The 24408-nt window shown below is 47.9% G+C and overlaps 4 non-coding genes and 2 pseudogenes across 4 annotated transcripts; all 6 read right to left on the reverse strand.

Moving 5' to 3' along the window:
- Nucleotides 1-1206: 1206 nt before the first annotated feature.
- On the reverse strand, nt 1207-1370 carry LOC143800869 (U1 spliceosomal RNA). Its single transcript, XR_013220548.1, has one exon. It is a non-coding gene; the product is annotated as a U1 spliceosomal RNA (small nuclear RNA).
- Nucleotides 1371-2201: 831 nt separating this feature from the next.
- LOC143801313 (U1 spliceosomal RNA) lies at nt 2202-2349 on the reverse strand (annotated as a pseudogene).
- Nucleotides 2350-8316: 5967 nt separating this feature from the next.
- On the reverse strand, nt 8317-8480 carry LOC143800864 (U1 spliceosomal RNA). The gene has a single exon (XR_013220543.1). It is a non-coding gene; the product is annotated as a U1 spliceosomal RNA (small nuclear RNA).
- Nucleotides 8481-9272: 792 nt separating this feature from the next.
- Nucleotides 9273-9436, reverse strand: LOC143800870 (U1 spliceosomal RNA). The gene has a single exon (XR_013220549.1). It is a non-coding gene; the product is annotated as a U1 spliceosomal RNA (small nuclear RNA).
- A 10697-nt stretch (nt 9437-20133) lies between these two features.
- Nucleotides 20134-20297, reverse strand: LOC143800871 (U1 spliceosomal RNA). The gene has a single exon (XR_013220550.1). It is a non-coding gene; the product is annotated as a U1 spliceosomal RNA (small nuclear RNA).
- Nucleotides 20298-21089: 792 nt separating this feature from the next.
- LOC143801317 (U1 spliceosomal RNA) lies at nt 21090-21233 on the reverse strand (annotated as a pseudogene).
- Between the last annotated feature and the right edge of the window lie 3175 nt (nt 21234-24408).

Raw genomic sequence — 24408 nt, forward strand, 5'->3', positions numbered from 1 at the left:
CGCACCAGCTCCATGTAGACTTGCTGACATATACCCAAGGAAACAAACGTGATATCATAAATTCCCTGCTTTTGAAAATCCTGCAGTGCCAATACATCTGTTACCTTAAGGCTTCTTATGTTCTTCAAGACATCCATACAAATTTGGTCCAGGCCAATTTCTTCCTCATGTCCAGACTGGACTTGTAGACGGACAGAGTCCTCTAATCCACGTGCCTTCTCCACCATTTTCGTAGCAGATAAACACAGTCGCCACTCTATCGCACACCAGGGCCCCACAAGGGGAACCCCGATCGCAACCGCCAATGAACAAGAAACAGAAGTAGTCTCCCACCACTGCTGCCCGTCAGAAGGCTGAGAAGCGATACTCACCCAGAGAGAATGGTATCTCCCCTGCCAGGTAAGTATGAGTTGGGGCCCGCCGGCCCGACGAGCGCCCCTCCGACGCAGCTCCCCAACATCGCGGAGTCTCGGGCCCGAAAGGGAGGGGGCGGCGTTCGGCACGGACCGCACGGAGGCTCCTCGAGTGGGAGGCGCCGGTCGCTCCCGACGCCCACTCCGCCCCCCCCCACAGGGCAGGCCGAGCTCAAGTCCAAAGCCGCCCAAGATGCACAGCAGCAGCCTGAGTCATTTGCATAGAGGAGCGTTGGCTCCGCCCCAGCAGCCTCACGCTGCTGCGCTGGCCTGAGAACATGCTGTAGACAGCTCGAGCTCCAGCTGCCGGCACCCTCTCGTGACTCGCTCATCTCCGCTCAAGAGGATGCACGCTGGAGGAGGCTCAAGGGCAGGAGGAGCAAACCGCAGAGAGCTGCGCACCAGCGGCCCACCCACAGTTCCAGCTGCAGCCCGAAGGCTGTGAGATGGGGATGCTGCAGGTGTCCTCCCGTGAGCGTGCCTGCCTGCCTGCCTGCCTGCCCAGGAGGACGCCTGCACCTGCAGACAAGCAGAGCAAGCCATGTCGTGACCAAGTCAAGGAGATGCAAATGAGTTGATCAATCCCCACCAGCCAGGGGACCAAAAAAAGGGCCAAAGTGTCAAGCAAAGGCAACAACCTCAAACAAACCAAGAAAGCGGTGACACAGGGAAGGTGGCATCCTTTCCCCACAAGGGGGAGCCAAAGGCCGCATCTGCCTGCTTTGAGCTTCTCCAAAGTCTCACTTTGGCTCAGCAGAGCATCTTTAGCGTTCTGTCTTTGACCATAGGAAATCAGGGGAAAGCGCGAACGCAGTCCCCCACTACCACAAATTATGCAGTCGAGTTTCCCGCATTTGGGGAAATCGCAGGGGTCAGCACACCCGGAGTGCAATGGATGAGCCTCACCCTGGGAGAACCACCTTAGTGATCATGGTATCTCCCCTGCCAGGTAAGTATGAGTTGGGGCCCGCCGGCCCGACGAGCGCCCCTCCGACGCAGCTCCCCAACATCGCGGAGTCTCGTGCCCGAAAGGGAGGGGGCGGGGGGGTGGCGTTCGGCACAGGCCGCACGGAGGCTCCTCGAGTGGGAGGTTTGCCGGTCGCTCCCGACGCGGCTGCTGCCCAGCCCCACCCCCACGGGGCCGGCCGAGCTCAAGTCCAAAGCAGCCCAAGATGCACAGCAGCAGCCTGAGTCATTTGCATATAGGAGCGTTGGCTCCGCCCCAGCCTCGCGCCACGTCGCTGCGCTGCCCTGAGATCATGCTGTAGACAGCTCGAGCTCCAGCTGCCGGCACCCTCTGGTGACTCACTCATCTCCGGTCAAGAGGATGCACGCTGGAGGAGGCTCAAGGGCAGGAGGAGCAAACCGCAGAGAGCTGTGCACCAGCGGCCCACCCACAGTTCCAGCTGCAGCCCGAAGGCTGTGAGATGGGGATGCTGCAGGTGCCCTCCCGTGAGCGTGCCTGCCTGCCTGCCTGCCTGCCTGCCCAGGAGGACGCCTGCACCTGCAGACAAGCAGAGCAAGCCATGTCGTGACCAAGTCAAGGAGATGCAAATGAGTTGATCAATCCCCACCAGCCACCAGCCAGGGGACCAAAAAAAGGGCCAAAGTGTCAAGCAAAGGCAACAACCTCAAACAAACCAAGAAAGCAGCGACGACACAGGGAAGGTGGCATCCTTCCCCCACAAGGGGGAGCCAAAGGCCACATCTGCCTGCTTTGAGCTTCTCCAAAGTCTCACTTTGGCTCAGCAGAGCATCTTTAGTGTTCTGTCTTTGACCATAGGAAATCAGGGGAAAGCGCGAACGCAGTCCCCCACTACCACAAATTATGCAGTCGAGTTTCCCGCATTTGGGGAAATCGCAGGGGTCAGCACACCCGGAGTGCAATGGATGAGCCTCACCCTGGGAGAACCCTTTTTCCTCAGATTGGAACTCTCATTAACTTATGCATCATCTGCTCGTTCAATTAACAAGTTTCCTGATCATCATATGGAAAAATCTCCCATAAACAAAAAAACAATCCCGATCACCAAAAAATAATCAAAATCCTACTTACAGTAATCGTTCCACTGGGAGTACTTCCAAAGTGTTTCTGCTGTTGTTTCCCCGAGTCTCTTCTTATCTAATAGATAAACATAAAACACCCTGGCAAGAAAAATGTTCTTACAGTCCAATGGAGAGAGACACACCTTTTTAAAAATAACCAGGTTCCGAGAATCCCACAAAACTTCCTTATATATGGCAAAAATAATCCAACTCATCCGTCTCCTTTCCAAATGATTAAAATCTTGACCTGTTAATATCCTTCTAAAATCAAAACAATGGAACCCAACGAGAGCAATAAAAAACCGTGATAAAAGGGTAAAAAGTTGTTTTGCATAAGAACAGTCCCAAAAAATGTGCTGTATTGTCTCTGGATCCTTACATCCCTCCCTTGGACAAAATTCTTGAACCCTTATCCCTCTCCCATTCAGAAAAGCTCGTGTTGGCAAACATCCTTGTAATGCCATCCAAGTTACATCCTTTTGCCGATTGCTGATCCCTATAGCAAAAAACAGCTTCCAAACTTGCCTTGATTGCGCAGTATTGCAGGATGGCACATCACATAAAAATTCTCTCTCCTTTAATTTCTTAACAATCTTTGTTTTATCAGGTCTCTCTGTGGAGCTTAAACCAATTTGATCATAGAAGGACTTAAGTACTACATAAAAAAACGGAACCACAAACGCGACCGGCTTCCTCAAATCCTTCTCACACCAGCTCCATTTCTGAAACAGCCATCCTGCCAAAAACCTGCACATGTCAGCAGCCTTACTTTTGCTCTGAGAAAGTCTATAAATATTCAAAAAATAGTGCATCTTTAAAAACCTTTCTATATTTGGAAAGTCACAGCCCCCCATTTCCACAGAAAGCATCACTTTTTCTCTCCTTAGTTTCTCCATCTTTGACCCCCCAAAAAAGGTAAACAGTTTCCTTGTAACTCTCTTAGTCCATAAACCCGCAGGTGGAAATATCAGAGCAGTATATAGCAGTAATGGAAGGATCACTGACTTCACAATAAGTACCTTCCCTCTCAGAGACAAGTTCCTTAATTTCCAGTAATTCAGTTTCTGTTCCATTTTATTTTCCAGGATCCTCAGGCTCTTCTTCCCTTTAAGTTCCTTTTCAAAAATAACACCGAGGACTTCTATCTCTTCTTTTCTTTCTACTCCCACCACACTGACATCCACCTGCCTCCCAAAGTTGCAAAACTGACACTTACTCCAATTTACAGCCATTCCAGCCACACAGCAAAAAATTCTTACATGAAGATTTATCCTATTAAGCTCAGCTTGCGAACCACAAATAAAAGCAATGTCATCCATGTAACTTAATGATTTCACAGGACCCCCCATTCCTCCAGGGACAAAGGCACCAACCACACACTTATCGACTTGCACATTTTTTAAAAGAGCTTCAACCACACAAATAAAAAGAATTGGTGATAAAGGGCACCCTTGCCTAACGCCACATAGAATATTAAAACTAGAACTCACGTGACCATTAATTAAGATCTGACTACTAACTCCACAATAAAAAGACTGAATAATGTTCAATAATTTAATGGGGATCCCAAGGTGTCTAAGTGCAGCAAATAAAAATCTGTGTGAAACTTTATCAAAAGCTTTTTCCAGGTCAACTGACTGTACAAGAAGGGGGTTCTTGCTAGAATTAGCGTAATAAATTAAATCCCTTAAAAGCAACAAGTTGTCCGATATTCTCCTACCTGGCACTGCACATGCTTGGTATTCACCCACCATGTCCATTATTACTTCACTCAATCTACTTGCCACAATTTTGGAAATAATCTTGTAATCACAATTGAGCAAAGTTATTGGTCTCCAGTTTTTAATTTCTCTCACATCACCCTTCTTATGTATCAAAGTGACGATCCCTCTACGCATAGAGTCAGACAGAACCGCATGAGTAAAAACATATTCCACCACCCGATAAAATTCCACACCTAAAATGTCCCAAAATACTACATAAAATTCCACAGGAAGGCCATCACAGCCAGGCGTCTTTCCTTTCGCCAGTCCATCCACAGCACGCCTCACTTCGTCCTTTCTGAGCCCATCACTTAGAAAAGACACTTTTCCCTCAGGAATATTATTAGTCAAAATATTGCAATAATCATTGATTTCTGCATCACTGGCTCTGCTGTCATTCGAAAAAAGGGTTTTATAAAAAGAATGAATACCATTAATCATTTCCTCCCCAGACTTCTCACCTGCAGGAGTAAAAACAGACTTAAAAACCCCTTTAGGCTTAAAACATTTCTTAAAAAAATATCTTGTACATTGCTCATCTTCTTCCATATGCTGTATTTTTGCTTTAAAGACAATAGATTTCCCTTTTTCAATTAATGTTTTTTTAAAATCCTCTTTCAAATCAGCAATCTCACTATCCACCTCCATCCCAGCTCTTTTAAACTTATAGAGCGCTTCCATCTTGGAAATTATTGCTTCCTCTTGATCTCTTTTTGCTTTTGCCCTTTTAAAACACACCCCTTTAAAATAATATGCAAATTTCTCCTTAGCCCAATCCCACCATTCCAGCAGATTTTTAAAATGGTGCTGTTCAGACACACAGGATGTAAACACAGTTTTAAAACCACTTCTCACCTCCTCTTCTTCCAGCAGGCTTACGTTTAGCTTCCAGAGCCCCCTGCCAAAAGCAAGGGACTCAACAATACACAGATCCACCATTACCATCTTATGATCAGAAAAAGTGTTTGTCACATGATTACATTTGGCAACTTTAATCCCTTCAGACACAAAGACATAATCGATCCGGGAACTACAACGCCCACTGTCCGCCACAAATGTAAACTTGTTTTCATTCGGCCGAACCATCAAACCCACATCCGTGTAGCGTAAATCCTGCACCACTTGATTTAACATATTAGAAGTCACATCCGTCCTGAATTCCGCAGAGCTCTTACGATCATTTGCAGATCTAATGCAATTAAAATCACCTGCAATTATAGAAAAATCTCTACCTGGCAGAAACCACTTTACCGACTCCAAAAAGGACACCCGTGCTTTCTTGTCCGCAGGGGCATAAATATTAAAAACCCTTACCCGGTGACCTAAGAAATCTAATAACAAAAACAAACATCTTCCAGGTATAATAATTTTAAACTGCAATACTTTTAAATTATCATTTTTCAATAGTATGCCAACCCCCTCATTTTTATTGTCTGTACAAGGAGACCAAAAAGACTGCCCCCTTCTCCATTCACTTGCATGCGGTGATGCTTTAATTGCACATTCTTGTAGACATATAATGTCAGCATTCACCCTCTCCATATAATCGAATATACCTGCTCTCCTGATAGAAGAACTGATCCCTCTCACATTCAGGGAAGCAACACATAAACTCATCATGGCAAAAAAAATTATTTTCCACCATACATTCTCCATCATGATTCAGACAAAGGGATATTCCCAGCATCCACTTTTCTACGTATATCAGGCGACTCAGGATCCGAGTCCCTGTTAGAAACACCTGGCCTTGGAGAGACAGGATCTCCCTGCCCACCAGACCAACACCCCTCCATTCTACTCTTTTTACTGAGCGAGGAAGCCATTTCCTCCTCCTCTTCCTCATCATCATCATCATCATCATCATTATCATCATCATCACCATCCTCCAAAACACTTTCATCACTACTACTAGTCCCCCCATCCCTCTGCCCAGGGGTGAGTGTCCTATCTGAATCCTCCTCCTCCTCCTCCTCCTCCACCTCCTGAAACTCCATTCCTTCCCCATCTCCCTCCCCCACTACAGGGTCCACACATACGCCTGCATTAGCATATGCCAATTCACCACCAAGGCCCTGTCCTTCAGACACAGTCTCCATTGCATCCTTGGCCTCGCCCAGATCAACTATAGGAGAACTCTGAAAATCTTTTCCCCCTTCCTGGCCCCGCCCACCATCCTCCATCTTAGATCCAGCATGGCCCACTTTACTTCCACCATTTTGTTTCTGACTCCTTTGCACTTTAGCTGCATTTGAAGCAATCACACCAGCACGATGCTCAGGTGTGCCTTTTCCACCAAACTCACTTTTCTCATCTTTAGCACTTCCATGCTGCCCACTCTTACCATCACTCTTATTCCCCCAATGACCACTAGTTGCATCCGCATAGGACTTAGGAGTCTGAGTCCAAAATCTACATTTCCTGGCAAAGTGACCTTCCAACCCACACAAATCACACACCTTTGCCTCAGGGCAACTATCCACCATGTGGCCAGGCTTCCCACAATTCTTACAAACAATTCCTTGCACCGGGCATTCTCTCTGTACATGTCCGTACATATGACACTTTCTACAATATTCAATTTGTCCAGTGTAGAAACAAAAGCCCCTCTCCCCCCCAATTGAAAATTGTGCAGGAATGCTCAGAGCCCCCCCAATAGCTGTTGCATCAGGGATTAATTTCACCAAGTATCTCCTTTTGCCATTATAATAGTTATGCCTATTTTTCATCTTCCCCAGGAATTTAACTTCATAGCAGTATCTTCTCAAAAAATGGGTTACGTTATCATCTGGAACCTTGGGATTATACATATGTACCACAACATACTTGTAAGTCTGCTGAAAAAGGGGCTCCACTACAATAAACTCCAGGCATTCCACTTCTTTCTTCTCCTTCATCCGCACCAGCTCCATGTAGACTTGCTGACATATACCCAAGGAAACAAACGTGATATCATAAATTCCCTGCTTTTGAAAATCCTGCAGTGCCAATACATCTGTTACCTTAAGGCTTCTTATGTTCTTCAAGACATCCATACAAATTTGGTCCAGGCCAATTTCTTCCTCATGTCCAGACAGGACTTGTAGACGGACAGAGTCCTCTAATCCACGTGCCTTCTCCACCATTTTCGTAGCAGATAAACACAGTCGCCACTCTATCGCACACCAGGGCCCCACAAGGGGAACCCCGATCGCAACCGCGAACCAACAAGAAACAGAAGTAGTCTCCCACCACTGCTGCCCGTCAGAAGGCTGAGAAGCGATACTCACCCAGAGAGAATGGTATCTCCCCTGCCAGGTAAGTATGAGTTGGGGCCCGCCGGCCCGACGAGCGCCCCTCCGACGCAGCTCCCCAACATCGCGGAGTCTCGGGCCCGAAAGGGAGGGGGCGGGGGTGGCGTTCGGCACAGACCGCACGGAGGCTCCTCGAGTGGGAGGCGCCGGTCGCTCCCGACGCCCACTCCGCCCCCCACAGGGCAGGCCGAGCTCAAGTCCAAAGCCGCCCAAGATGCACAGCAGCAGCCTGAGTCATTTGCATAGAGGAGCGTTGGCTCCGCCCCAGCAGCCTCACGCTGCTGCGCTGGCCTGAGAACATGCTGTAGACAGCTCGAGCTCCAGCTGCCGGCCGGCACCCTCTCGTGACTCGCTCATCTCCGCTCAAGAGGATGCACGCTGGAGGGAGGCTCAAGGGCAGGAGGCCCAAACCGCAGCAGATAGCCGCTCACCAGCGGCCCATTTACAGGTCCAGCTCCAGCCCGAAGGCTGCGAGATGGGGATGCTGCAGGTGCCCTCCCGTGAGCGAGCGGGCGGGCCTGCCTGCCCCTGCAGACAAGCAGAGCAAGCCATGTCGTCACCAAGTCAATGAGATGCAAATGAGGTGATCATTCCCCACCAGCCAGGGGGCCAAAAAAGGGCCAAAGTGTCAAGCAAAGGCAACAACCTCAAACAAACCAAGAAAGCAGCGACGACACAGGGAAGGTGGCATCCTTCCCCCACAAGGGGGAGCCAAAGGCCACATCTGCCTGCTTTGAGCTTCTCCAAAGTCTCACTTTGGCTCAGCAGAGCATCTTTAGTGTTCTATCTTTGACCATAGGAAATCAGGGGAAAGCGCGAACGCAGTCCCCCACTACCACAAATTATGCAGTCGAGTTTCCCACATTTGGGGAAATCGCAGGGGTCAGCACACCCGGAGTGCAATGGATGAGCCTCACCCTGGGAGAACCACCTTAGTGATCATGGTATCTCCCCTGCCAGGTAAGTATGAGTTGGGGCCCGCCGGCTCGACGAGCGCCCCTCCGACGCAGCTCCCCAACATCGCGGAGTCTCGGGCCCGAAAGGGAGGGGGCGGGGGTGGCGTTCGGCACAGACCGCACGGAGGCTCCTCGAGTGGGAGGCGCCGGTCGCTCCCGACGCCCACTCCGCCCCCCACAGGGCAGGCCGAGCTCAAGTCCAAAGCCGCCCAAGATGCACAGCAGCAGCCTGAGTCATTTGCATAGAGGAGCGTTGGCTCCGCCCCAGCAGCCTCACGCTGCTGCGCTGGCCTGAGAACATGCTGTAGACAGCTCGAGCTCCAGCTGCCGGCCGGCACCCTCTCGTGACTCGCTCATCTCCGCTCAAGAGGATGCACGCTGGAGGGAGGCTCAAGGGCAGGAGGCCCAAACCGCAGCAGATAGCCGCGCACCAGCGGCCCACTCACAGGTCCAGCTCCAGCCCGAAGGCTGCGAGATGGGGATGCTGCAGGTGCCCTCCCGTGAGCGAGCGGGCGGGCCTGCCTGCCCCTGCAGACAAGCAGAGCAAGCCATGTCGTCACCAAGTCAATGAGATGCAAATGAGGTGATCATTCCCCACCAGCCAGGGGGCCAAAAAAGGGCCAAAGTGTCAAGCAAAGGCAACAACCTCAAACAAACCAAGAAAGCAGCGACGACACAGGGAAGGTGGCATCCTTCCCCCACAAGGGGGAGCCAAAGGCCACATCTGCCTGCTTTGAGCTTCTCCAAAGTCTCACTTTGGCTCAGCAGAGCATCTTTAGTGTTCTGTCTTTGACCATAGGAAATCAGGGGAAAGCGCGAACGCAGTCCCCCACTACCACAAATTATGCAGTCGAGTTTCCCGCATTTGGGGAAATCGCAGGGGTCAGCACACCCGGAGTGCAATGGATGAGCCTCACCCTGGGAGAACCACCTTAGTGATCATGGTATCTCCCCTGCCAGGTAAGTATGAGTTGGGGCCCGCCGGCCCGACGAGCGCCCCTCCGACGCAGCTCCCCAACATCGCGGAGTCTCGGGCCCGAAAGGGAGGGGGCGGGGGTGGCGTTCGGCACAGACCGTGTGATAGAAATATATATATCATGTAGATCTCACTTGCATGTATACTCCTCTATAATCAAATATATACTTATATGCTCACAGCTAATATATATATTATAATCAATGGTTTAAAATGGCTGACACGAACTGAACTGATATAAGCCTGATATAACCCAGACAGATCATATGGGGTTTTCCACCCCTAAAAGCAGAAGAGAGTCAGATGTTTGGTGACTGCTGGTCAGGTGTCTCCACTTTGTCCTAGACAGAGAACTCGAGTTTAGTTGCTTGATCAGCAGTCATATGAGCATTAATCACAATATTCCATATATGTTTAGATAACCAATGACAGAGGAGCTAGACAATATGATAATTAACTAACCACCCCTGACAACCCCTAACCACTCCTTTCTATGTGAAAATATAAAACTATGTATGTACAATAAAGTGTCAGTATTGATGGAATGTTGTTCTGTCACAGTTGTGTACAGTCCATTCTTGATGAGCGCTCAAAATACTCAGTCTAATTGGGAGCGGCCACAGCACACACAGGGATATATTTATCCAACCCTAATATTTCCATAACAGAATGGCGCCCAACGGCTCGGATGAAACGCACACGTGGACCCACTACTGACCGGAACAGAAGCTATGGCTGTGGCCTGGCACAGGGGCAGGAGACTGCGCAGCTCCATAAGTAAGGTAAGAAAATGTTATCATCTTACCTGAAAGTCCCCTGTGCCCAGTCCTTGTCTATGCCTCTTGCCGGTCAGATGTGGTCACGAATTCCCAGGTAGTGTAAAAAATCCGTAGCCACGAATCCACCCTGGGAGGTGTCTGCTGTGGACCGTGTATGTGTTTGTGTAAAATCCGAGAGAAGAAGGAAAAAGTGACTTTTGTTTGTGGTTGCTGAGAAACAGACCGCAGGAGGTCAAATCGCTCGATAAGTTATTGCAGGATTCCCGTGCATAGGAGGAACACGCAGAGTTCCGGGGCAGGTAGTCCCATGTTCCAGGCACGGGTAGTGATAACTTAAGAGGGCTACTGCAGATTCCCGTAGTGCCGGCGATCCAGTCAGGACGTCCGGACCGGGGTGGTAGATTTCCCGCTTGTTGTGCTTCTCAAGCACTCAGGTGGCCCGGGCGCAGGTGCGTCCAGTGCGATTGGCAGTAGTCTGTTCCCAGCGCAGCCTGCATGTGTCACAGAATTTAAAAGGGCATCTCTCGGATTGTCTATCTGTTTGTGTCATGTACTATTGCCGCTTTAAGAAGCAGAAATAGTTCTCTTGTCCGAACTTCCTCTTTCTCCGTGCTGTTTAGCAGAGAGATATGCATTGTAAATCAAACTGTCACAGTTTTTTTTTTTTTCTGACTGTTTTCAGCTGCAATGCTGGGTATGTGTAGTTTTTTTGTGAAGAAGTGAAATTTAAATTGTATCTATCATTTTTTGATGTGACCTACGTGTTTTCAGAAATGTGATTTTAGTGACATTTGATATTATTGCAATGGCATACGGAATAAAGAGGAAGTGTGTCTCTGACTGACAGCCGTTTTCATTTTTAATTTTTTTAACTCTCTTAGGGGGTCTTTTTTCTTTTTGCGGCATTTTAAAGTTTTTTAATTAAGTTTTCCTCAATCTTCAATCTCTTTACCTTTTTATTTTTTTATTTATATATATTTTTGAAAAAAGTTTTTTTTTTCTTTACTATTGTATCAAAGTTTTGAGTTTTTGGTTGTGAACTAAGTTTTTGACGGTTTTTCTTATCGTTTTGGGTTTTTCTTAGAGTTTTATATACTCATTTTTAGAAGATTTTTTAGTACTGTTTTCTTTTTTCATTTTTATGTGTTTTTCATTTTCATTTTTTGCTTTTGCCATGGGGAACAAAGTGGCCGAGCAACAGGAAAGTCTTTTTACTTCCTGATGAGAAAACAGCCCCTAGATAGTGGCAGAATACGAAGGTGTTAAGTATGTGAAGATTTTTGGAAGGTATAAAGTACGTGAAATTCATTAGAATGGCAGATTTCAAGCTGCGGAGTGGCATGACGTAGAAAGGAAAATAAGGGAAGTTACAGTAGCTGATGTTAGATTGCTGAATACTAATACATGGTATGAAGTGGCAGCAGAGCTTACATCGTTTAGATGGTACAGAAAGTTATGTGAGCAAACCAGGAAGTGATTTTTGTGGGTATGAGACGGGAGAATCTGCGCAGTCTGCTTTTAGCAGAATCCATGGTATAGGTAGTTATTTTTGCACAGTATGTGGTGCGCCCCGTCTCTCCCTACAGGGAGAAGGCATAATTGCTCCTCTCTATTATTCTTGTTGTTCTCATCTATCCTCTTTTTTCCTCTGTCAGTCTTTTCTCTCCACATTCTCTCTCTCTCTCTCCTTTCCTCTTCCTCCACATTGTTTCTCTTCTCTCTCTTCCCCTCTCTATCTCTCCCCTCCATCTTCTCCTCCCTCCTTCTCCACTCCCCCACCACACCTTTCTCTCTTCTCTCTCTCTCTTCCCCTCCTTCTCCACTCTCCATTTTCTTCTCACCCTCGCACTCCCCTCCTTCTCTCTCCTCTCTTCACCACTCCTCTCTCTCCACATTCTCTCTCTCTTCCCCTCTCTATCTCTCTCCTCCACACCTCCCATCTTCTCCTCCCTCTTCTCCTCACCCTCTCTCTCCCCTCCTTCTCTCTTCTCTCTCTCTCTCCCCCTCCTACTATTCCTTTGTCTCACTCATCACCCCCTCCTCCTTCTTCTTCCTCTTTTTTCCTCCGTGTTGCCGGCTGGGCCAACGCCCAATTCAAACAATATGGTGCTTACAGCACAAGGGGTCCTGAACTAGAATCAATGGGGGCACCACGGTCACTGGGACTCAAACCAAGGCCAAATGAAGTGTCATATATATACTAAGAGAAAAAGGTAGGCCTTATGAACGGGAGTCACCACTTATATGAATGAATAAATAAATAGCACAGCTTTATTAAACATATATGCAAGAGACAAAACACACTAAAAACATTTAAAACAACAAAGGGATATACAATACCCCCCTATTTACACAAAACCTGTAATAAGGCAAAAAACCGCACCTCCCACAACAGAGTATGATTCACATGTCAATAATTCAATACCACCTGAATGGCACAAAAATAAGATAACAACCTGGCCAGTCTCCTAAAATAATCTCATGCACCGTGTGGACCAACAGCCGTTAATGCCACAAGAAACGTGCTGACATATAGGACTATTGATCGCCCATGTAAGCTGTGAAGGACAAAAATGCAGGTTAAATGAAAACTAATATGTATACTGACCCATGTCCATCATACATTGAACCAACAGCCCGGGATAAAGATAAACCAATAGCCAAAAGAACCTGTGATGTCCCTCAGGTGCCAATGTGAGACAGGGTCAGGCCAGGTCAATGAAGCATATGTACCCTGTGTGCAAAAAGGAGGTGCGGACAGCTTACATGGGCGATCAATAGTCCTATATGTCAGCACGTTTCTTGTGGCATTAACGGCTGTTGGTCCACACGGTGCATGAGATTATTTTAGGAGACTGGCCAGGTTGTTATCTTATTTTTGTGCCATTCAGGTGGTATTGAATTATTGACATGTGAATCATACTCTGTTGTGGGAGGTGCGGTTTTTTGCCTTATTACAGGTTTTGTGTAAATAGGGGGGTATTGTATATCCCTTTGTTGTTTTAAATGTTTTTAGTGTGTTTTGTCTCTTGCATATATGTTTAATAAAGCTGTGCTATTTATTTATTCATTCATATAAGTGGTGACTCCCGTTCATAAGGCCTACCTTTTTCTCTTAGTATATATATAGCACAAGGGGTCCCTGGCACAGTCCAGCCATTGCCAGTTGTGATATCGGGGAAGGAAGGTGAAAGCCCCCCCTACAGTGGGCAGCCCCAGACATATCAGGCAGCAGTCAGCTCAGCCCTGGGTGCAGAGGGGGGAGGAGTGATATCAGAACGAGCTCACTGACAGATCCTCCATTACCTCATTTCACAGTCAAACAATATTGTAACCCTTAAGGTTTTACATGAACTTTGATATCACCATGTATTGATAATGTACAGCTTCAGCACCGGTCAGAGCTGCCTGCATCCACATTCACACCAACATGAAACTATAAGCCTAATCCATCATAGCTTCAGCAAGGGGGGAGACATCCTCACATAAAAAAGCAACTTCTAAGTTCAAAATCAGTCAGTGTACGACCCCAGTACAAGCTATCACAACTATTCCTCTGATGAAGATGAAGAGGGAACACCATACATGCTGTCTAGTACTAGAAAAGAAACCCACAGGCACCAAGAATGCAGGGGCAGATAGAGGCACCACCATTACACTATGTGCACTGCACTTCAAGTCAGGTGACAATTTTCCAGACCCAGGGATGCATCCCATGCCATTTTACCGAAGAAAGTAGCAGAAGCAGCAAACATATGCAGCCACCTGGAATGATCTCTGGGCCATGAATGAAAATAGAAGCAGGTGATGCACTCTGGCCAATCATGAAGGAACAATTCAAACTTCCAGCAGAATCAGATGTACATGCTTGGGAGTCAGGGCCACAGCTAATATAACAGCTCAGAGAGTGGGCCAAAGGCAGATTGGCAGGACAAGCCATGACATGAGCCAAGATAAGACAGAGTCTGTAAAGAAGTTTCATGGCAGAGTAATGCAAGTATTCCAAGACTTGGGCTTCACCATTCATGAGTCATGACCAGATACACAGGCCTTTGTGCATGGACTGAGACAGCCAATTAGGAAACCACTGATAGTGGCTAGGCCTAGGAACAGGTCAATAGCAGTGGACTGACCCAGAAAAAATGTTTTATGTGCGCCTAGGAGACTGTTTATTGCCGATTGTCACCAAAACTGCCGCCATTATAGCACCACAAAGAGCGCGAAGAAGGAAACGGGTGCCGTGCTGCTGAGAATGCTGGAAGGGGAGCCAGAGGTGAAGACGCTGCAAAGTGCCGACCAACACACCACCAGAAGAACCGCTGCAGACTCCAGAGAGGAGACACCGACCTCAATAAGGTTAGCAAATGGGAGAAGCTATGTCGGAGCAGGAGGAAGAAGTGATGGCAGATGCAGCCACAGCCCCTGTAACGCCCCAAGACCTTGGGTTGGATGCAGCCGCCGGTCTCATGGCACCCCGGGCCTCGCCACGAATGCACCTGCAGGCCCCGTCTTACCACCGCAGCTTCAATCAGCAGGCCGGACCCCGCTGCCGCTACAGTACCCATCATGCCGTTGTCCACAGTAGCCAAAGGGATTGAGTCCCAACCAGGGGTGCAGAAGACAGCCCCTCTCATGGTGACCACTGACCTGAAAGCGCAACCACCCTACAAAGACAGAAAAAGTGTCAAGTGTTACATCTGTGGCAAGTTTGGCCATTTCCAGAACCAGTGCAAAGCACTCACGCCCCCGAAGAGACTGGACCCATGCAATCCAAGAGTTGGTCCAGAGAAACAGGTCAAGGAGGAAGTGCAGAAAGCAGTGAAGTACCCCGTCCATAGGACAGAGGCAAGCAAGCCAGGTCCGCAAGACACTACGCTCCTGACATGTAAAACTTCATCTGCAAGACCAGCACCTCAAATTACCCTTAAAATGGATGGCGTTGTCAGATCCAAAGTGGTGCAGCCAGAAGTGTGATGACACCTGTGGAACTCGCTGATCCCACCTGCCTATCAGAATCCTCTGTGTCTCGCATGGGCATTGATGATCAAGTCAGACATTCTCAGCTTACAAAGCCACTGAGCGTGTGCACTCAGCCAGGACACTCTATCCTGTCCCAGTTTGTGGTGTAAAGGACCTGCCACTCAACCTACTGGGAGCGAACCTACTGCAGAAGCTGAAGGCAACCACAGTGTTCCAGGAAGATGGGACAGTGACACTTTCTTCATCCCTGACCCGAGAAGAGTCATGCTAGCGGCCCTACAAGAACATTAAACAATCGATGAGGCCTACTCAAGGAGGTGCTGGACGTAGTACCAGAAAGTCTATGGTCTAAGGGACCCCAGCACATGAGAAAACCTCAAGTTGCCCCAGTACGGGTGTCACTCAAGCCATGTACCCCGTACCCTCGTAAGGCCCAGGCCAGGCCTAGAGTCAAGCTGCCTCTGACCAACTGAAGGTCTACCTGGAAATAGGAATCATTGTTCCTCGCACATCGCCTTGCAATACCCCGCTTTTCCCCGTCAAGAAAAAGACTGTCAAAGGAGAGCCAGCCAAGTTCAGAATGGTATATAACCTGAGAGCTGTGAATGACGCCACAGAGTTTGAAACAATTATGCCGAATCCGCACACTCTGCTCTCGAATGTGCCTGCCGCAGCAAAAGTGTTCACAGTGACCGACCTGACTAAGGTTTTCTCCAGTGTTCCCCCTTCACCCGGATGACCAGTTCCTGTTTGCCTTAATGCACCAGGGGGGACACCACACATGGACAGTGATGCCACAGTGGGCCCAGAACAGCCCTTCACAGTTCACCAAAGCAATGTCCACAGTTCTCACCAACTGAGTCACAGAACAAGCAGAAGTAACCCTGCTACAATACATGGACAATCTACTCCTTTGTGCAGTTGACTTTGACACGTGTAAAGCCCATTCCTTGTATCTCCTACTCTACCTGGCGGAGCAGCACTGCAAGATCTCAAAGAACAAAGTCCAGTGGTGTCTGAAGCAAGTTACGTTCCAGAGACACTGTATTGCTCACCAGGCGAAACACCTGACAGATGACCGGAAGACCACAGTGGAGAAGATGGTCCCTCCGACAACTCCAAAGGTGCTACAGGCCTTCCTTGGTCTAGTTTCATATTGCAGAGCCTGGATCCCTGATGCTTCCGTCCTAATGCAGCCTCTGTGTGAATACGTCAGCGTGACCCCCGTTCCTCCAGAGAGATGTGGCCTTCAGTTCGTTCAAGAAGTTAAAAGGCTCTGTAGTCTCTGCCAGCACTAGGCCTATCTGACTACAAGAAGCCATTCCGTCTCTACTTGATGAGAAGAGAAGGCCTTGCTACTGGAGTCCTGACACAGCTTCAGGGGGGAAAGCAGAGACTTTCGGACTACTTTTCAGCTTGCCTGGATCCAGTTGCAAGGGGAGCCTCTTCCTCCCGCATGAGAGCAGCAGTTGCAGCACACGCCCTCCTGGACAGGACTACTGACATCAGTGGAAAAACCATTGGAAATCCTGGCTCTGCATGACATCTCAGCAATCCTCAACCAAACCCAGCTAAAACATCTCTCCACCGCCAGGCATCTTCGCCTCCAGTGCTCTCTACTCCTGCCCAACAATGTCACCATCTCCAGATGCACAGTCCTCAATCCGCCCACTCTACTCCCACTCCCAAGGGGGGATACAGATACGGATCCTCAGATAAAAAGTCTGATCAAAATCTGCATGATACCTTCTGCAGGGATCTGAATTTGCTCCGGACGGATGACCATGATTGCTTCAGCATCATGCAACAGGAAACAGCAGGACTACCCAAGGTGGCAGAAGAGCCACTGACCAACCCAGAGTTGATCCTCTATGTGGATGGCTCCAGATTTGCAGATGATGAAGGAAGATTCCACACGGGAGGTGCAGCGACCAGCAATCAAGAGATCCTGTGGTCCAGAAGTCTGCCGCCCAGTCTGTCAGCCCAGGAAGCAGAACTGATAGCGCTGATGAAGGCCTACCAGAGGGCAGAAGACAAGACTGAGAAAATGTATACCGATTCAAGGTACTTGCATGGCATAGCACACGACTTCGGACCCATCTGGGCTGCAAGGGACTTCATAACAGCCAGCGGAACAACCGTGAAGCATCAATGGAGCCATTAAGGACCTGCTGAACACACTTCAACTTCCAAAAGTGGTGACAATGCTAAAAGTCAAAGCGCATGGAAAACTGAACACAGTAGGGGCACGAGGCAACAACATGGCGGATATGGCAGCCAAAGAAACAGTCAAGGGGAGACAATATGGACAAGTGGAAGAGGTCGTAGAGCCGGACGGCTACTACAGGACGGCTGAAGACAGGTAACCTGACAAGATGACATCCTGGGATCTGCTCAAAAAAGTTGCAAGAGCAAGCCCCAAAGGACAAGAAGGAATGCTGGATGCAGAAGTGAGCAACACATGAAGAAGGAAGGGTATACTAAATGGACTACAAACCCAGTTTACCCTGAAGCATGTACCCTATGTTGGTCCAGTGGGCACATGGGCCCACACACAGATTAGAGACACAGATGAATGATCCGATTGGTGCTTACTGGTTCGCTCCAGAAATCTCCACCCTAACAGCCAAGTTCATAAACAGCTGTCTGACCTGTGGCAAATGCAACCCTGGAAGAATGAAGAAAGTTCCCACACATCGTCTTGCCAGACCATTGTACCCCTTCCAGAGGATCCAGATAGACCACATCCAGATACCGCCAAGTGGAGGATTCGAATATGCCCTTGTGGTCGCGGACGTGTTCTCAGGATGGCCAGAAGCTTTCCCAGTGAGGAACCAGTCAGCAAAGACTACTGCAAAGAAGCTACTCTCAGAGACGAGATATGCAGCTATGGGGTCCCAGAAGTGATAGAGAGTGACCAGGGACCTGCATTCACAGCAGACCTCACATGAGAGATCTAGTCAGCAGTAAGGTCAGACTTAGGCCTACACACTCCCAATCACACTACTCAGTGTTAGGCACACTCCCAGAGGCCCAGAAAAGCTGTTACCATATGAAATTTTGTTTGTGTCTAGTCCCAGGTTAGGGGTATCCTTTCCCTTAGCAGCTGATTATGCAATATGATACTTTGTCTGCTTATGTAATTGAAATCACCAAGAAACTTGCTAACATCCATTCTCGAGTTTTTTTCTTCATTGCCAGATCCAGATTCAGTGTCCGGTATGCACTCCTAGAAGCCAGGAGACTGGGTGTTGGTGAAAAAGCTTGTAAGGAGAACACCACTCGATCCCAGATTTGATGGTCCTGTTCAAGTGCTGCTGATGACACCAAACTCTGTGAAACTGGAGGGAAGACTCGCTTGGATCCACTCATCGCATCGCAAGAAAGCTCCCCTACCAGAAGATGACACCCAAGCCAGAATGATGTTGCGGCCTGACCGAAAAGATGACCTACCTGATAAAGACTACACATCGCTCACTACACATGCTATTGACTAAGAGACTGATTGCAACGAACCCCCGTTAGGGACACATCTCCTGACCGCCCATTTGCGAAAAGTCTGTATGGAGTGGGGCACAGGCGTTAGGCTTGTGTCAGTTCGCCAACAGCACAAAAGAGTTGCAGCGCTTTGGGACAGGAGGCTAGGATTAGGGCAAGTGATATCTAAGGGGGGCTTGTGATAGAAATATATATATCATGTAGATCTCACTTGCATGTATACTCCTCTATAATCAAATATATACTTATATGCTCACAGCTAATATATATATTATAATCAATGGTTTAAAATGGCTGACACGAACTGAACTGATATAAGCCTGATATAACCCAGACAGATCATATGGGGTTTTCCACCCCTAAAAGCAGAAGAGAGTCAGATGTTTGGTGACTGCTGGTCAGGTGTCTCCACTTTGTCCTAGACAGAGAACTCGAGTTTAGTTGCTTGATCAGCAGTCATATGAGCATTAATCACAATATTCCATATATGTTTAGATAACCAATGACAGAGGAGCTAGACAATATGATAATTAACTAACCACCCCTGACAACCCCTAACCACTCCTTTCTATGTGAAAATATAAAACTATGTATGTACAATAAAGTGTCAGTATTGATGGAATGTTGTTCTGTCACAGTTGTGTACAGTCCATTCTTGATGAGCGCTCAAAATACTCAGTCTAATTGGGAGCGGCCACAGCACACACAGGGATATATTTATCCAACCCTAATATTTCCATAACAACCGCACGGAGGCTCCTCGAGTGGGAGGCGCCGGTCGCTCCCGACGCCCACTCCGCCCCCCACAGGGCAGGCCGAGCTCAAGTCCAAAGCCGCCCAAGATGCACAGCAGCAGCCTGAGTCATTTGCATAGAGGAGCGTTGGCTCCGCCCCAGCAGCCTCACGCTGCTGCGCTGGCCTGAGAACATGCTGTAGACAGCTCGAGCTCCAGCTGCCGGCCGGCACCCTCTCGTGACTCGCTCATCTCCGCTCAAGAGGATGCACGCTGGAGGGAGGCTCAAGGGCAGGAGGCCCAAACCGCAGCAGATAGCCGCGCACCAGCGGCCCACTCACAGGTCCAGCTCCAGCCCGAAGGCTGCGAGATGGGGATGCTGCAGGTGCCCTCCCGTGAGCGAGCGGGCGGGCCTGCCTGCCCCTGCAGACAAGCAGAGCAAGCCATGTCGTCACCAAGTCAATGAGATGCAAATGAGGTGATCATTCCCCACCAGCCAGGGGGCCAAAAAAGGGCCAAAGTGTCAAGCAAAGGCAACAACCTCAAACAAACCAAGAAAGCAGCGACGACACAGGGAAGGTGGCATCCTTCCCCCACAAGGGGGAGCCAAAGGCCACATCTGCCTGCTTTGAGCTTCTCCAAAGTCTCACTTTGGCTCAGCAGAGCATCTTTAGTGTTCTGTCTTTGACCATAGGAAATCAGGGGAAAGCGCGAACGCAGTCCCCCACTACCACAAATTATGCAGTCGAGTTTCCCGCATTTGGGGAAATCGCAGGGGTCAGCACACCCGGAGTGCAATGGATGAGCCTCACCCTGGGAGAACCACCTTAGTGATCATGGTATCTCCCCTGCCAGGTAAGTATGAGTTGGGGCCCGCCGGCCCGACGAGCGCCCCTCCGACGCAGCTCCCCAACATCGCGGAGTCTCGGGCCCGAAAGGGAGGGGGCGGGGGTGGCGTTCGGCACAGACCGCACGGAGGCTCCTCGAGTGGGAGGCGCCGGTCGCTCCCGACGCCCACTCCGCCCCCCACAGGGCAGGCCGAGCTCAAGTCCAAAGCCGCCCAAGATGCACAGCAGCAGCCTGAGTCATTTGCATAGAGGAGCGTTGGCTCCGCCCCAGCAGCCTCACGCTGCTGCGCTGGCCTGAGAACATGCTGTAGACAGCTCGAGCTCCAGCTGCCGGCCGGCACCCTCTCGTGACTCGCTCATCTCCGCTCAAGAGGATGCACGCTGGAGGGAGGCTCAAGGGCAGGAGACCCAAACCGCAGCAGATAGCCACGCACCAGCGGCCCACTCACAGGTCCAGCTCCAGCCCGAAGGCTGCGAGATGGGGATGCTGCAGGTGCCCTCCCGTGAGCGAGCGGGCGGGCCTGCCTGCCCCTGCAGACAAGCAGAGCAAGCCATGTCGTCACCAAGTCAATGAGATGCAAATGAGGTGATCATTCCCCACCAGCCAGGGGGCCAAAAAAGGGCCAAAGTGTCAAGCAAAGGCAACAACCTCAAACAAACCAAGAAAGCAGCGACGACACAGGGAAGGTGGCATCCTTCCCCCACAAGGGGGAGCCAAAGGCCACATCTGCCTGCTTTGAGCTTCTCCAAAGTCTCACTTTGGCTCAGCAGAGCATCTTTAGTGTTCTGTCTTTGACCATAGGAAATCAGGGGAAAGCGCGAACGCAGTCCCCCACTACCACAAATTATGTAGTCGAGTTTCCCGCATTTGGGGAAATCGCAGGGGTCAGCACACCCGGAGTGCAATGGATGAGCCTCACCCTGGGAGAACCTTTTTCCTCAGATTGGAACTCTCATTAACTCATGCATCATCTGCTCGTTCAATTAACAAGTTTCCTGATCATCATATGGAAAAATCTCCCATAAACAAAAAAACAATCCCGATCACCAAAAAATAATCAAAATCCTACTTACAGTAATCGTTCCACTGGGAGTACTTCCAAAGTGTTTCTGCTGTTGTTTCCCCGAGTCTCTTCTTATCTAATAGATAAACATAAAACACCCTGGCAAGAAAAATGTTCTTACAGTCCAATGGAGAAAGACACACCTTTTTAAAAATAACCAGGTTCCGAGAATCCCACAAAACTTCCTTATATATGGCAAAAATAATCCAACTCATCCGTCTCCTTTCCAAATGATTAAAATCTTGACCTGTTAATATCCTTCTAAAATCAAAACAATGGAACCCAACGAGAGCAATAAAAAACCGGGATAAAAGGGTAAAAAGTTTTTTTGCATAAGAACAGTCCCAAAAAATGTGCTGTATTGTCTCTGGATCCTTACATCCCTCCCTTGGACAAAATTCTTGAACCCTTATCCCTCTCCCATTCAGAAAAGCTCGTGTTGGCAAACATCCTTGTAATGCCATCCAAGTTACATCCTTTTGCCGATTGCTGATCCCTATAGCAAAAAACAGCTTCCAAACTTGCCTTGATTGCGCAGTATTGCAGGATGGCACATCACATAAAAATTCTCTCTCCTTTAATTTCTTAACAATCTTTGTTTTATCAGGTCTATCTGTGGAGCTTAAACCAATTTGATCATAGAAGGACTTAAGTACTACATAAAAAAACGGAACCACAAACGCGACCGGCTTCCTCAAATCCTTCTCACACCAGCTCCATTTCTGAAACAGCCATCCTGCCAAAAACCTGCACATGTCAGCAGCCTTACTTTTGCTCTGAGAAAGTCTATAAATATTCAAAAAATAGTGCATCTTTAAAAACCTTTCTATATTTGGAAAGTCACAGCCCCCCATTTCCACAGAAAGCATCACTTTTTCTCTCCTTAGTTTCTCCATCTTTGACCCCCAGAAAAAGGTAAACAGTTTCCTTGTAACTCTCTTAGTCCATAAACCCGCAGGTGGAAATATCAGAGCAGTATATAGCAGTAATGGAAGGATCACTGACTTCACAATAAGTACCTTCCCTCTCAGAGACAAGTTCCTTAATTTCCAGTAATTCAGTTTCTGTTCCATTTTATTTTCCAGGATCCTCAGGCTCTTCTTCCCTTTAAGTTCCTTTTCAAAAATAACACCGAGGACTTCTACCTCTTCTTTTCTTTCTACTCCCACCACACTGACATCCACCTGCCTCCCAAAGTTGCAAAACTGACACTTACTCCAATTTACAGCCATTCCAGCCACACAGCAAAAAATTCTCACATGAAGATTTATCCTATTAAGCTCAGCTTGCGAACCACAAATAAAAGCAATGTCATCCATGTAACTTAATGATTTCACAGGACCCCCCATTCCTCCAGGGACAAAGGCACCAACCACACACTTATCGACTTGCACACTTTTTAAAAGAGCTTCAACCACACAAATAAAAAGAATTGGTGATAAAGGGCACCCTTGCCTAACGCCAGATAGAATACTAAAACTAGAACTCACGTGACCATTAATTAAGATCTGACTACTAACTCCACAATAAAAAGACTTAATAATGTTCAATAATTTAATGGGGATCCCAAGGTGTCTAAGTGCAGCAAATAAAAATCTGTGTGAAACTTTATCAAAAGCTTTTTCCAGGTCAACTGACTGTACAAGAAGGGGGTTCTTGCTAGAATTAGCGTAATAAATTAAATCCCTTAAAAGCAATAAGTTGTCCGATATTCTCCTACCTGGCACTGCACATGCTTGGTATTCACCCACCATGTCCATTATTACTTCACTCAATCTACTTGCTACAATTTTGGAAATAATCTTGTAATCACAATTGAGCAAAGTTATTGGTCTCCAGTTTTTGATTTCTCTCACATCACCCTTCTTATGTATCAAAGTGACAATCCCTCTACGCATAGAGTCAGACAGAACCGCATGAGTAAAAACATATTCCACCACCCGACAAAATTCCACACCTAAAATGTCCCAAAATACTACATAAAATTCCACAGGAAGGCCATCACAGCCAGGCGTCTTTCCTTTCGCCAGTCCATCCACAGCACGCCTCACTTCGTCCTTTCTGAGCCCATCACTTAGAAAAGACACTTTTCCCTCAGGAATATTATTAGTCAAAATATTGCAATAATCATTGATTTCTGCATCACTGGCTCTGCTGTCATTCGAAAAAAGGGTTTTATAAAAAGAATGAATACCATTAATCATTTCCTCCCCAGACTTCTCACCTGCAGGAGTAAAAACAGACTTAAAAACCCCTTTAGGCTTAAAACATTTCTTAAAAAAATATCTTGTACATTGCTCATCTTCTTCCATATGCTGTATTTTTGCTTTAAAGACAATAGATTTCCCTTTTTCAATTAATGTTTTTTTTAAATCCTCTTTCAAATCAGCAATCTCACTATCCACCTCCATCCCAGCTCTTTTAAACTTATAGAGAGCTTCCATCTTGGAAATTATTGCTTCCTCTTGATCTCTTTTTGCTTTTGCCCTTTTAAAACACACCCCTTTAAAATAATATGCAAATTTCTCCTTAGCCCAATCCCACCATTCCAGCAGATTTTTAAAATGGTGCTGTTCAGACACACAGGATGTAAACACAGTCTTAAAACCACTTCTCACCTCCTCTTCTTCCAGCAGGCTTACGTTTAGCTTCCAGAGCCCCCTGCCAAAAGCAAGGGACTCAACAATACACAGATCCACCATTACCATCTTATGATCAGAAAAAGTGTTTGTCACATGATTACATTTGGCAACTTTAATCCCTTCAGACACAAAGACATAATCGATCCGGGAACTACAACGCCCACTGTCCGCCACAAATGTAAACTTGTTTTCATTCGGCCGAACCATCAAACCCACATCCGTGTAGCGTAAATCCTGCACCACTTGATTTAACATATTAGAAGTCACATCCGTCCTGAATTCCGCAGAGCTCTTACGATCATTTGCAGATCTAATGCAATTAAAATCACCTGCAATTATAGAAAAATCTCTACCTGGCAGAAACCACTTTACCGACTCCAAAAAGGACACCCGTGCTTTCTTGTCCGCAGGGGCATAAAT

This window comes from Ranitomeya variabilis, chromosome 1 (assembly GCF_051348905.1).
Source record: "Ranitomeya variabilis isolate aRanVar5 chromosome 1, aRanVar5.hap1, whole genome shotgun sequence".
Classification (NCBI taxonomy): Eukaryota; Metazoa; Chordata; class Amphibia; order Anura; family Dendrobatidae; genus Ranitomeya; species Ranitomeya variabilis.